At 37.9% G+C, this 14,270-nt stretch overlaps 1 pseudogene; it reads right to left on the bottom strand.

Annotated features, from left to right (window-relative positions):
- Positions 1-8,112: 8,112 nt before the first annotated feature.
- LOC124985307 (aldo-keto reductase family 1 member B10-like) lies at positions 8,113-9,091 on the bottom strand (annotated as a pseudogene).
- Positions 9,092-14,270: the final 5,179 nt, after the last annotated feature.

Raw genomic sequence — 14,270 nt, 5'->3', positions numbered from 1 at the left:
GCAGAGGAAATGGGGTCACCCCCTGGGCTTCTGAAATTATTGTCTTTGGGTTTCCCAAAGGCCTCCTAGGGTTCAAGGAACCAGAGATCCAGTGCATCTCCCCGAGGCCTGCTGTTTTCTCTCTTCAGTCTGTGCTTGTTAATAAAATCTAATTCTTTTCCCCCTGTGTATTAGGTCCAAAAAAAAAGAAATGTTTTAAAACTTTTAAGACCTTACCTTACTCTTTCTTATTTCTCTCCTACACTTTATGAAAGCAAAGGAGAACTACAAGACTTGAGGGCAGTTAGAGATAAGATGGAAAGTGCTAAGAAAAATAAATCAAAATATTTTAAATCAAGTTATGTAAATAAGAAACTAGGTGCAGAAAAGTCCAAATGCTCTGGAACCAGAGGAATCCAGGTAGGATTCAATTCCACTTCCTTAACCTTAGCCCCTGTCTATGGAAGGGCGGAGTAGAAAATCCTGTCCATGCCATCTGAATGACCCAAATGTGCATTCCTTTCTCTCTGCACCTCCTCACCTTTCATCTGGTTATTGCAACCACCATTGTAGTCATGTTAACTGACTGTACCACTGCCTTCTTTAATACAGTGCTTCTCTTTTTATTACACTGGAATCAGAAAAAAAGTTCACAGACCCATCTGATTGCCAGATTCCTGAGCCCCAACTCAAGAGATTCTGACTCCATAGATAATCCCAGACAATACTTTGAAAACCAACACTTTCTGTCCTATTACCTAGAAAATGTTTGGTAAAGCCTAAGTTAAATCATGCTGCTTTCCTGTGTAAAATCCTTCAGTGGCTCCTGATTGCTCCATATGTGGATTGACACTCAGGGTAATCAACATGGTTTTGATGAATGAAAAGGATAAATAGTATAAGAATAAAACCATTGTCTTAGTTGTTTTGTGTTGCTATAGCAAAATGCCTGAGGCTGGTTACTGGATAAATGAAAAATATCCAAGATCTGGCAGTCATACCCCTGGTTAGCCTATTCTAGCTGCACCATGATATGGTGGATGGCATCTTATTTCAGGAGCATATCTGAGAGGGATCATATGGTGGGAGAAGAAGCAAGAGAACAGGGAGGGGCCAGGCTTACTCTTTTATAACAATTCACTCTTGTGGGAACTAACCAAGCTCTACAAGAACTACATTAATTCCTTCCAAGGGTAGGATTAGATGCCCCATGATATAATCATCTATTAAAGACCCTATCACTTCAATACCATTACATGAAGTACCATGCTCCTAGCAAATGTATCTTTACACTCAAACAATATTCAAACCATAGCAACAGTCTGTATGAAATCTGAGTTCAGGTCCCAGTCCCACCATTAATTACTAGCCATGTGATTTTTGGCAAGTTACCTAACCTCTCAGATTCAACATTGTTCAACAGCAAAATGCAAATAGTTATACTTGTCTGCCTATCAAGGTTGGGATCAGTTTCCAATTCAGGTAATGTCAGTGACAAGATATTATGGACTAGACACATGTAAGTTGGAAGTTTACAAATGCATAGAAAAAGGGTACTCAGTCTTATATTTCTCTCAAATTAAACTATTTTACCTTTCCTTGTGAAATTTAATGATGAGGCTTGGGGGAGGTGTGTGTGGAAGTGGGAAAGAAGGAAAATTTCCAGAATTTATTTCCTAGGGGAAACCTTCCCTAACCTTTGGTCTGGTACTCTTATTACTGCTCTCATAGCATGGTATTTCTTTCCTTCAATGAGAGTTTACAATTACATGGTTGTTTTTGTAATTTCTTGATCAATGCCTGTTATCTTCACTAGTCCTTGAGATTCACAAATGGAATTCTGTATTTGCTTAACATCAATCTCCTAACACTAGGCACATAGTGTATACTCAAGAAATATTTGTTGTGCCAGGTGCAGTGGTTCACTCCTGTAATCCCAGAAACTCAGGAGGCTGAGACAGGAGGATTCAAGTTCAAGACCAGCCTCAGCAATTTAGCAAGGCCCTAAGCAACTTAGTGATACCCTGTCTCAAAAAAAATATAAAGGGATAGGGATGTGTCTCAATGGTAAATAACCCCGTAGTTAAATAACTAGTACCAAAAAAAAAAAAAAAAGGAAAGACAGATTCATTGCATGAGAGATTACATGGATGAAATCCTCACTCTGAAAACCTAGGTGATACTCTATTTCTCCAGGATAAAAATTCCAAGTTCATCTTTTGTGCTGACAGTTAGCCCTCCTGAAAGACTCAGGAGAAAAGAAGAAGAAGTGGTAACCATATTATGGTGCGAGCAAGACGGACAACTCAGGGTGGGGCTTTGGAAGTTTACATAATATTAGTCACTTGTATTAGGTGATACTAAGTAGCTGCCTACCATGTCTACGCATTCTCAGTCCAACTTCTTTCCCCATTTTCAAACATGTATTTATTTGAGGGTTGGGAGTGTGGTTCAGCTGTAGAGTGCTTGCCTGGCATATGTGAGGCCCTCCATTTGATCCCCAGCACCACAAAAAAGAAAAGAAAAATGCCAATTTGACATCTCCACCAGTATATTTTGTTAGTATTCTCAGCAAATCACATGCCAAATTGTATTTATTACCTCTGTTCGAGATAGGTTGTTCTTCCTGGCTTCCATTTATCTAGTCTCCCAGGTTAGGAATTATGTTTTACTCTTCCACATGACACAAAGTCCTAGCATTTTTTTTTTTTTTTTTTTTTTTTTTTTTTGGTACTGGGGATCGAACTCAGGGCCTGGTGCTTGCGAGGCAAGCACTCTACCAGTTGAGCTATCTCCCCAGCCCAAGTCCTAGCATTTCTTCTAGAAGTTGCCAGTCACTAGGATATCTCTATTCCATCTGGGGGTGGTGGTGCAGCCTATAATCCCAACTACTCTGGAGGATGAAGCAGAAAGATGGCAAGTTTGAGGACAGCCTTGGCAACTTAGTGAGACCCTGTTTCAAAGTAAAAAATAAGGGCTGGGGATATGGCTCAGTTAGTAGAGTGCTTGCCTCGCAAACACAAGGCCCTGGGTTCAATCCCCAGCACTGCAAAAATATAAAAATAAAAATAGGGCTGGGGATATAGCTCAGTTGGTAGAGTGCTTTCCTCGTAAGCACAAGGCCCTGGGTTCAAATCCCCAGCACCACAAAATAAATAAATAAGGGCTGGGGTCATAGTTCAATGGTAGAGTGCCCTTGAGTTCAATCCCCAGTACCAGGGGGAAAAAAAATGTTAAGATGGTAAACATTATGTTATATACCTATAACTACAATTTAAAAAATATTTTAAAGGAGAGTCACAAAATAGGTGTATAGTTTTAAAATAGGAAAGATAATGAGTTAAATGTGCATATTACACAAAAACTTATTTATAGTCTTATCTATAACCTTTGATAAATGACTAAGGACACAAACAGGCTCATTTTATGTGCTCCAGTGCCTTCAAATCTACCACTCATTTGCTGCCAGAAAGATTCACCTGAAACACATAACTTCATGTCCCCAGCATTGAGAGAGAGAGAAAAAGACTTAACTTCCTTTGTAATTAAGGAAATGCAAATTAAAGATTACATATAGTATGCTCCTGATTAACAGCTATTAAATGAAACAAAAGTTAAATACCTAACGCTGTTCAAAGCATTGGGGAACAGATATATTAAAACCTGGCTAGTGGCCAGGTAAATTGACACAATCCTTCTGAAAACACATTTAAGTAATACTTAGCAGAACCCAACTGGTTTTAACTCAGTGAAGTAAACAAAAAAGAAGAGAGAGAGAGAGAGAGAGAGAATTTATATGTATTAAAATACTTATGCCAGTGGAACTTAAAATAATAAAGATCTGGAATCAATCCACTAATGGATGATTAAATTATTTAATACTAATATCACAAAACACTTTATATCCACCAGAATATATAGAAAGAGGAAACCATATTTATAAAATAATATGAAAGAAAACCAATATTCAAAACTGTATCTACTATATTACCTCAATTTTCTAAAAGTTATGATGTCCTGAAAGATTAAAGTTGAAAATAAGTTCTAAAATGTGAAATAATTTGATGGGGTGTGTAAGATATATGCCAAAACTTCAAAGTACTTTAAATTTTCTTTCATGATGTTCTTTTATATATATATTGAATTGTAAGTGGACACACAATAATTTTATTTTATTTATTTATGTGGTGCTGAGTATCAAACCCTGTGCCTCACTTGTGCTCACAGTGCTAGGCAAGCACTAGTACCGCTGAGCTACCACCCCAGCCCCTTTCATGATGTTTTTTTGTTGATGTCATAACATTTTGGAATACTAGGCATTCAAGAAATAACACTTTTATTTTTACTTTGTTTTTATTTTTGAAATGGGGTATCCTTTTTTTTTTTTTTTTGCAGTGCTGGGGATCGAACACAGGGCCCTGTGCTTGCAAGGCAAGCACTTACCAACTGAGCTATCTCCCCAGCCTGGGAAAACAAGGTATGCAATATGCAATGTCATTGATAAAGTAGTCTTGCTTTTATTTTTTCCATATTTTTATTGGTACATTATAGCTGTACATAATACTGAGGTTTGTTATTACATATTTGCACATATATACATTACAATATAATTTGGACAATATCATTCCCTGTAATTCCCCTTTTCCTCCTTTCCTTTTCCTTGGTCTCTTTCCTCTACTAATCTTCCTTCCATTTTTATAAGATTCCCCCATCTTTCATTTCCTTTTTCCTCTCTAGCTTCCACATATGAGAGAAAACTATGATCCTTGACTCTGAATTTGGTTTATTTAGCTTAACATAATATTCTCAAGTTCTACCTAATCCCCTGAAAATTACATAATTTCATTTTTTATGACTGAATAAAACTCCATTGTGCATTGTTCTGGTTTAGATATAACATGTTCCCCAAAAGCTCATGTGTTAGGCAATGCAAAAACTTTAAGAGATGAAATAATTGGGTTATGGGAGTCTTTACCTAATCAGGGATTAATCCCTTGATATGTATTACCTGTGTGGTAACTGTAGGCAGGTGGGGTATGGTTGGAGGAGGTAGGTCACTGGGGGCGTGCCTTTGGGGTTTATATTTTGTCCCTGGTGAGTCCAACTCCCTTTCTGCTTCCTGATTGCCATGTCTCCAGCTGCTTTCCTCCTCCACACCTTTTCTCTATGATATTCTGCCTCACCTGGGGTCCAGAGCAATGGAATTGGACTGAGACCTCTGAAACTGTGAGCACCAAATAACTTTTCCTCCTCTAAAATTGTTCTGGTCAGGTCTTTTGGTCAGAGGAGCAAAAAGTTAACTAAAGTATGTATATAGATATATATATTTTTTTCTTTATCCATTTATCCATTAATGGACACCTAGGCCTGTTGTGAAGACCTTCCCCTATTGTGAATTGTGTTGCTATAATCATGGGTATGTATGTATTGGCTGTAGTATACTGACTTTAATTCTTTAGGATAGACACTGAGGAGTGATATAGTCAAGTCATATGGTGGTTCATTGTTAGTCTTTTCACAGAAAACTCCGTTTTGATTTCCATAGTGGTTGTATTCATATATTGTCCCACCAGCAGTGCAAAAGTGGTCCTTTTCCTTCACAACTTCTCCAGAATTTATTATTGTTTGTTTTTTTTCCCTTTTGTTTTTTTGCGGTGCTGGGGAATCGAACCCAGTGCCTTATGCATGCAAGGCAAGCACTCTACCGACTGAGCTATCTCCCCAGCCCACTGTTTGTATTTTTGATAACCATTCTAATAGGAGTGGTGTATTTTTGATAACCATTCTAATAGGAGTTGTGTTGCTCCCTGTCGAGCAACAAGGTCCGATGTATCTCCTCAGGGCCCGCCTGTAGCCGAGCAGGATGATGAGTGTCAGCGGCAATGGAAACCCACCAGAGCCGGGAGGTCTGTCAGCGCACGAAGCACAGCAGGGAACTCTTTTAGTGAGGAAGTTACACAGCTTTTATGTAGGATGGGGACTAGGTGGGAACCAATTAGCTTAAAGGTCAGCAAGGCACGGAGGATCACGCAGGGGAGAGTCCCATAGGACTAAATGGCAAGCACGAGCTGATCACGTTCACCGAACTTCTGCTAACCAATCCCTGACAGTAGGGGGTGGAGATGAGCAGGCCAATCAGGGAGTTGCTGGGTAAGAACACATTTTTCAATTTCCGGGGGAGAGTGGCAGTACAAAGAAGTCCAGGTAAACTGTTGGTGGATCAGGCAGTGCCACGTATGAGGAAGAGGTTGCTACGAGGGTGCAGCCGCCATTAGGGTGCGTCCCCTACAGAGTGGGATGAAATCTCAATGTAGTTTTGATTTACATTTCCCTAATTACTATTATGTTGAACATTTTTTTCATCTCTCTGTTGATCATTCATATTTCTTCTCTAATTACTAATTATGTTGAACATTTTTTTCATCTATTTGTTGGTCATTTGTATTTCTTCTTTTGATAAGTATCTGTTTAATTCATTTGCCCATTAATTAATTGGGTTACTTTTTTATCCCCCCTCCCACTGGGATTCGACCCAGGGGCACAGTGCTACTGAACTACATCCTCAACCCTTTTATCTTTTATTTTGAGACAGGAGATTGCTAAGTTGCTGAGGCTGGCCTTGAACTTGTGTTTCTTCTCTCTCGGCCTCCTGATTCACTGGGATTAAAGGCATGCCCAGTTCCCCAAAATTCTCTGAAAACTTACAGTATTTCCTTTTGTGTGTGTGTGTGTGTGTGTGTGTGTGTGTGTCGAGGGCGGTGGGGGATTGAACCCAGGGCCTTGTGCATGTGTGGCAAGCACTCTACCAACTGAGTTATATCCCCAGCCCACAGTATTTTGTTTAATTTTGGTTGTTGGTGCTGGGGATTGAACCAGGACTTCACACAGACTGAGCCTGTGTTTTTCCACTGATTAAGCTATGTTGGAAGCCATATGTGAACTGGGCAATGTTCGAGCCATTAAGGCAGGGAAGTTGCTTTTTTGGGAATTCCTGAGTGAAATTCCCCTGTTTGAGAAAGTCCAAATCATGCTGGCACTCTGACCTAGCCCCCAGCTCCATGTTCAAAAACAGCCTCCCAGAGATGGGTGTAACTTGCCAAGCACCAAGCAACCTGTTTACCCAAGATCCCCTACTACACTGAAACCTTATACCTACTGATCCCCTTTGATCTGTATTGCTATAAATAAAGCAAACCCGGACTTTTTCTTTGATAGAAGTCAGACCCCTCTGGTCAGCTAACCAGTCATACCCCTGCTTTGGAAATATACATTTCTTGCCTTTTTGTCTTTATTTCCAGTTGTATTACTTTCATAGCTTTTATTTTGAAGTCAGCCCATTCCTCTGACAGGTACCCACTCCCTCGACCATGTGGGATGTGAACAGGAAAGTTCTCCTCTTATTATTTTTGGGTTACTATTATTATTATGTATGTGTGTGTGTGTGTATATGTGTGTGTGTTTTAAGTTTTTTGAGTTCTTTATCTATTCTGGATACTAATCCTCTGTCGGAAGAGTAGCAAAGAATTTCTCCCATTTTATAGGTTCTCTCTTCACATTCTTAATTGTTTCCCTTGCTTTGAAAAAGCTTTTAATTCGATGCCATCCTATTTATTAACTCTTGGCATTATATCTTAAGCTTTAGGGGTCCTATGGAGAAAGTTACTGCCTGTGCCTATATGTTGGAGTATTTTTTTTTCATTTTTTTAATTCTTTTTATTTGTGCATCCTCAATGTTAGCAGAGACAGGTTGTTTAACAAACACTCGTTCAGATCAAATAAGTGGAAGAAATAGTCATTTGCTCATCTGAGTCATACTTCCATGTGATAAGTCTTCTCCTGGTTCAACATATGGATCTAAATAAAACTTTGCCTTGGGGAACAGAGGAGGGGAAGGAAAGGAAGGTTCTGGGAAGGAGCTTGAGCAACTAATGTTGCATGTTTGTATGATTAGAGCATAACAAATCATATTTTGTACAATTATAATGAACCGACAAAATTTTTTTTTAAACTTTGCCTTGATTCTGACAAGGTCAGACACAGTATGATTTCACTAAACTTGACTACGGTAGACCTCGGGAGAGCAAATTCCACTTCAGCGAAGAGAAAGAATCCAAGAATACTGGAGATTGATCTTCAGTAATCGGCATTGAAGGGGTAATCCGGCAAATGAGCCTGGTCAGTCAGGATACAGATCCTCCAGTTTCTATTGAAGCTGAGAATGGTTGCCTTCTCCTCATCACTCAATTTGAAGTCAAAGACCTGAAAGTTCTCCATGATGTGTTCTGGTGTCACAGACTTGGGGATCACCACCACATTCCTCTGGATCTGGAACCGGATCAGAACCTGGCCTGGGGATTTTTTGTGCCTCACAGCAATCTCCTTAATCTTGGGTTCCTCCAGTAGTAAAGGGTCTTCTGGTTTGGCCCAAGGTCTATCTGGAGAGCCCAGGGGGCTGTAGGCAGTGACAGTGATGCCCTTGGATGGCAGTACTGGATCAGTTTCTCCTGGGTGAGGGAGGGGTGACACTCGATCTGATTAGTCACTGGTTTATATTTGAGTCCAGGTTTGTTCAAGATCCTTGCAATCTGGAAGTGGTTGAAGTTGGAGACTCCAAGAGCTTTCACCAACCCCTCATCCACCAGTTCCTCCATGACCTCCCAGGCATCCAAGAATGTTGCTTTACTGATGAGGTTGTTGCCTTTATCATCTTTTGGGAATAAATCCTTCCCAGGCTGAAATCCCTGGGGCCAGTGAATGAGATAGACATCCAGATAGTCCAGTTTCAGGTCCTTGAAGGTCTTCCGACAGGCCTCCTTCACAAGGTTCCTTTCAGAGAAGGTGCACCACAACTGCAGGGGGTGACAGTGAGGCCTTAGGACTTGCTCACAATAAAGAGGTCCTCCCGCTTCACCATCTTCTCTTGGATCTTCTCTCTGATGGCTTCTCCCACCTCATTCTCGTTCTGATAGACGTAGGCACAGTCTATGTGGCGATATCCTGCATCAATGGCCACCTTCACAGCTTCTTTGACTTTGTTTGGGGGAGATTTCCAGGTGCCCAGGCCCAAATTGGGCATCTTGGCTTTGGTGCTGAGCTCCAAAAACATGGCCATGTCTATACAGAAATGATTCTGAGAGATTATGTTGGAGTATTGATGCTGTGTTTCCTTCTAGAAGTTGCATAGTTTCTGGTCTAATTCCTGGGTTGTTTATCCATTTTGAGTTGACTCTTGTACAGGGTGAGAAATAAGGGTCTAATGTCATTCTTCTACACAGAGATTACCCAGTACCATTTGTTAAAAAGGCTGTCTTTTCTCCAATGTATGTTTTTGGCACCTTTGTTAAGGATCAGGTGACTGTATCTGTGTGGGTTTGTTTCTGTGTATTTTATTTTTTACCATTGGTCTATGTGTCTGTTTTTAGGCCAGCGCCATACAGGTTTTGCTACAATAGCTTTATAGTATACTTTGAAGACAGGTATTTTGATGCCTCCAGTATTGCTTTTTGTTTAGAATTTCTTAGGTTATTTTGGGTCTTTTTATACTTCCAAATGAATTTTAGGACTGTTTTTTTATAGTTCTGTGAAGAATGTCATTGGTGTTTTGATGGGGATTGCATGGAATCTGCATATTGCTTTTAGTTATATGGCCATTTTAACAATACTAATTCTGCCTATCCATGAACATGGGAGATCTTAATATCTGTGTCTTCTTCAATTTCTTTCTTCAATTTTCTGTAGTTTTCATTGAGGAGGTCTTTCACCTCCTTGGTTATATTTATTCTTAGTTTTGTTTTTGTTTTTATTTTTATTTTTGTTTTTGAGGCTATTGTGAATGGGATTTGTTTTTCTGATTTTTTCTCAGCAGATTCATTATTGGTGTATAGGAAAGTTATTGATATTTATGTTGATTTTGTAACCTGCTATTTTGCTGAATTTATTAGCTCTCCAGCTTCCAGGGGAGTTTTTTTTTGATTTTATAAATCTAGTATCATATCAGTGGCAGTGATAATTTGACTTCTTCCTTTCCTATCCTATTTTTATCCATTTAATTTTTTTCTCTTACCTAATTGCTCTGGATAGAACTTCTAGTACCATATTGAATAGGAATGGTAAAAGTAGACCTCCTTGTCTTGTTCAGGATTTTTTTAAAAAATGTTTTCAGTTTTTCCACATTTATTATGAGGTTGATTTTGGATTTGTCATATATAGCCTTCATGATGTTGTGGTAAATTTCTTCTATTCCTAATTTCTTCAGTGTTTTTATCATTAATGGGTACTGGATTTTGTAAAAGACTTTGACTGCATCTATTGAGGTGACTATGTAATTTTTGTCCTTAATTCTACTTATGTGGTGAATTTCATTTATTAATTTGCATATATTAAGCCATCTTTGCATCCCTGGGATAAAATCAGCTTGGTCATGATGTACAGTTCTTCTTAATATGTTGCTGAATACCATTTGCTAATATTTTATTAAGGATTTTTGCATCTAAGTTCATCAGGGATATGAATCTGCAATTTTCTTTCCTTGATGTGTTCATATCTGGCTTTGGTATGAGTGTGATACTGGCTTCATTGAATGAATTTGAATATATTCTATTCCTTTGTATTTCATGGAATATTTTGAGGAGTATTAGTGTTAGTTCTTCTGTAAAGGTCTGGTAGAATTCAGCCTAGAGGGGCTGGAGAGAGCTCAATTGGTAGAGTGCTTGCTTTCTAAGCACAAGGCCCTAGGTTTAATCCCCAGCACTGAAAAAAAAAAAAAAAAAAAAAAATCAGCCTAGAATCCATATGGTTCTGGACTTTTCTTGTTGGATGATTTTTTTTATTATGCTCCCATCTCATCGCTAGTTATTTGTCTGCTTAGGTGTTTAATGTCCTCTTAGTTCAATTTTGGCAGTTCATATGTATCTAGAAATAGATCTATTTCTTATAGGTTTTCCAATTTATTGGAATACATGTTTTCAAAATAGTTCCTAATGATTCTCTGGATTTCTGCGATGTCTGTGATGATTTCTCCTTTTCATCTCAATTTTATTAATTTGAGTCTTCTTTTTATTTTTATTAGTTTGGCTAAGGGCTTATCAAACTTCTTATTTTTTTCAAAGAACCAACTATTTAGTTTCATTGAACCTTTGGATTTTTTTATTCTCTCACTGATTTCAGTTGTGATATTAATTATTTATTTCCTTATACTGGTTTTGGAATTTGTTTTTGTTCTTCAAGGGCCTTGAGAAGTATCATTAGGTTTATTTGAGATCTATTTAATTTTATTATGGAGGAACTCACAGATATAAACTTTCCTCTTAGAATGGCCTAGTGTTCCAGAGGTTCTGGTAGGTTGTATCACTGTTCTTTTTTAATCTTAAGAATTTAAAATTTCTACCCTGAATTTTTCTATTACCCATTTGTCATTTAAAAATTGTTCATGGGACTGGGATTGTACCTCAGTGGTAGGGTGTCTAGCATGTGCGAGGCTCTGAGTTCGATTCTCACCATTACATATAAATTAAAATAAAAGTAAATGTCAATCTGGACATGATTGCACATTCCTATAATCCCAGGAGCTTGGGAAGCTGAGACAGGAAGCCTAAGAATTCAAAGCCAGCCTCAGCAACAGTGAGGCACTAAGCAACTCAGAGAGACCCTGTCTCTAAATAAATTACAAAATAGGGCTGGGGATGTGACTCAGTGGTTGACCCTGAGTTCAATTCCTGGTACTAAAACTAACTAACTAACTAACTAACTAAATAAATAAATAAATATCCATTGACAACTAAAAAAAATTTTTAAACGTATTATTCAATCCCCATGTGTTTGTGTAATTTCTGTAGGTTTTTTAATTGTTAATTTCTAATTTCATTCCATTATGATCAGATAAGATGCAATGAATTATATAAATATTTTTGTATTTGCTAAGAGTTGCTTGGTGGCCTAAAATATGATCCATTTTGGAGAAGGTTCCATAAACAAAAGAGAAGAAATTATACTTGGCTGTTGTTGGATGAAATATTTTATAGATGTCTGTTAAGGTCATTTGATTTACAATATTTTTGGGTCTGAAGAGTCTTTACTGAGTTTATGTCTAGATGACCTATCTATTGGTGAGAGAGGTGTTTAAATCACTCAGTATTATTGTTCGGCGGTCTATCTGAGACTTTAAATAAAGTAGTTTCTGTCTTATGCAATTAGGTCCACCAATGTTTGGAGCATAAATATTTACTATGATTATATTTTCTTGTTGAATTGTTCCCTTTATCAGTATGATGTGACCTTCTTTGTCTCTTCTGATTAATTTTGGTTTGAAGTCCACTTTGTTGGATATGAGAGTAGTGACTCCTGCTTGTTTTCAGGCTTAATTTGCATGGAATATCAATTTCCATCCTTTAGCTTTCAGCCTATGGCCATCTTTACCTGTAAGGTGAGTCTCTTTCAAACAACATACAGTTGAGTCTTGCTTTTTAAATCCATTCTGTCAGCCTGTGTCTTTTAACTGGAAGCTTGAGACCATTTACATGTAATATTATAGAGAGATATTTATTACCTCCTGCCATTTTTGTTAATTTCTTTTTGGGGGGAGGTGGGTACCAGGGATTGAACTCAAGGGCACTCAACCACTGAGCCACATCCCCAGCCCTATTTTATATTTTATTTAGAGACAGGGTCTCACTGAGTTACTTAGTGCCTTGCCATTGCTGGCACTGGCTTTGAACTTGTGATCCTCTTGCCTCAGCCTCCTGAGCTTCTGGGATTACAGGCATGCACCACTGTGCCGGGCTAGACATTTTAATGGTAATGTGTTGTGAAGATGATCTTTTTGGATCTTGTCTATTTGGGGGTCTAAATGCATCCCATCTATTGCATTCTCAAGGTACAGAAAATTTTCTGTTATTCCCTGAAGAGGTTATCAATGCCATTAGCCTGCCTCTCTCAGCCCTCTTCAATTCCAATGTCTCTTAACTTTGGTCTCTTAATGTCCCAAAATTCTTCTATATTCTGGTCATGGTTACTTATTTTCTATTCTTTAATACCATGTGAATGTTCCAAGTCAGTCACTTTGTCTTCTGGTTCTGAGATTCTGTCTTTACCATGGTCTATTAGAATTTCAATGAACATTTTATTTTATTCTTTTGTCTCCCATTTTCAAGATTTCTGTTTGGTTCTTTTTCAGTATCTATTTCCTTATTGAATTTCTCATTCATATCCTATATTGACTTTCTTAATTCATTTAGCTGTTTTTCTGTGTTCTTCTGAAATAATTGATTTATCATCATTCTTTTAAATTATTTATTTGATATTTCATCCACTTGATTATTTTTGGAGTCAGTTACTGGTGAATTATGAACTTTAGGAGGTGTCATGTTATCTTGTTTTTTCATATTTCTTGTATTCCTGTGTTGGGTTTTGTGCATCTATTGGGATAGATTTTTCTTCCACTCTTCTATGTGGCCCTTTTTAGGGCACAGTCTTCCCTGCCATGGGATTTTTCTTTTCTATACTTTGCATTAAAATTTTGCTGAAGTTTGAGTGTGATTAATTTATGTGTGGAGCAAAGTGAGCTGTCACTTGGTTGGGTTTAGATCAGCAACAGGGTCTCTACCCTGTAGTATCCCTGTAGATTGTCAGCACCACAGAGAAAAGGGAAAAACAAACAGTAGCAACAAGCAATACAGCCAATATGCAGCATTAAAATAAATACCCTGTGCCTACTCTGACATCTACAACACTAATTATCACAAAAACAGGAATGTGTGGTCTGCTATTGCCAACTACAAAGCAATAAACAGTCATTAACTAGACCTGGCAGTAAACAGTGGGTGTCAACTATGCCATCCATAGCACTAATAACTGCAACAATATAAATAGAATTATATACCAAACAGTTCTAAAAGATGGCAAGAATGCAATTTATTAAAAGAGAAGAAATGTGATAGGAAGCTAAAAGAAGTTTAAAATATTCAAAATGTGAACAGAGAGAATTCAGAAGACTTATAGCAAGTGGTGGTGATTATAAAGGAGGAGAAAAAATAAGTAGAAAAAAAGCAAAGTAAAGAGAGAGAACAAGAGAATTTGGTTGTTATTGGGAAGAGAAAGGAGAGAAGGAGAAGTAAGGGAAAGAAACACAAAAACAAAACAAAACAAAATTTAAAAAATTCCTAACCCTCAAAAGATAAGGAAAAGTAACTATCATACAAAATGCTAAAAATGAGGAAAAGGAAACAAGTATGTGCGTGTGTGTGTCCATGAGCCAATCTGCACAGCAAGAACATACACACAGAAAAAAAAAAAAG

Source organism: Sciurus carolinensis, chromosome 5 (assembly GCF_902686445.1).
Source record: "Sciurus carolinensis chromosome 5, mSciCar1.2, whole genome shotgun sequence".
NCBI classification, from domain to species: Eukaryota; Metazoa; Chordata; class Mammalia; order Rodentia; family Sciuridae; genus Sciurus; species Sciurus carolinensis.
Note: the sequence above shows the minus strand (reverse complement) of the source record. Positions and strands in the feature narration are given on the sequence as shown.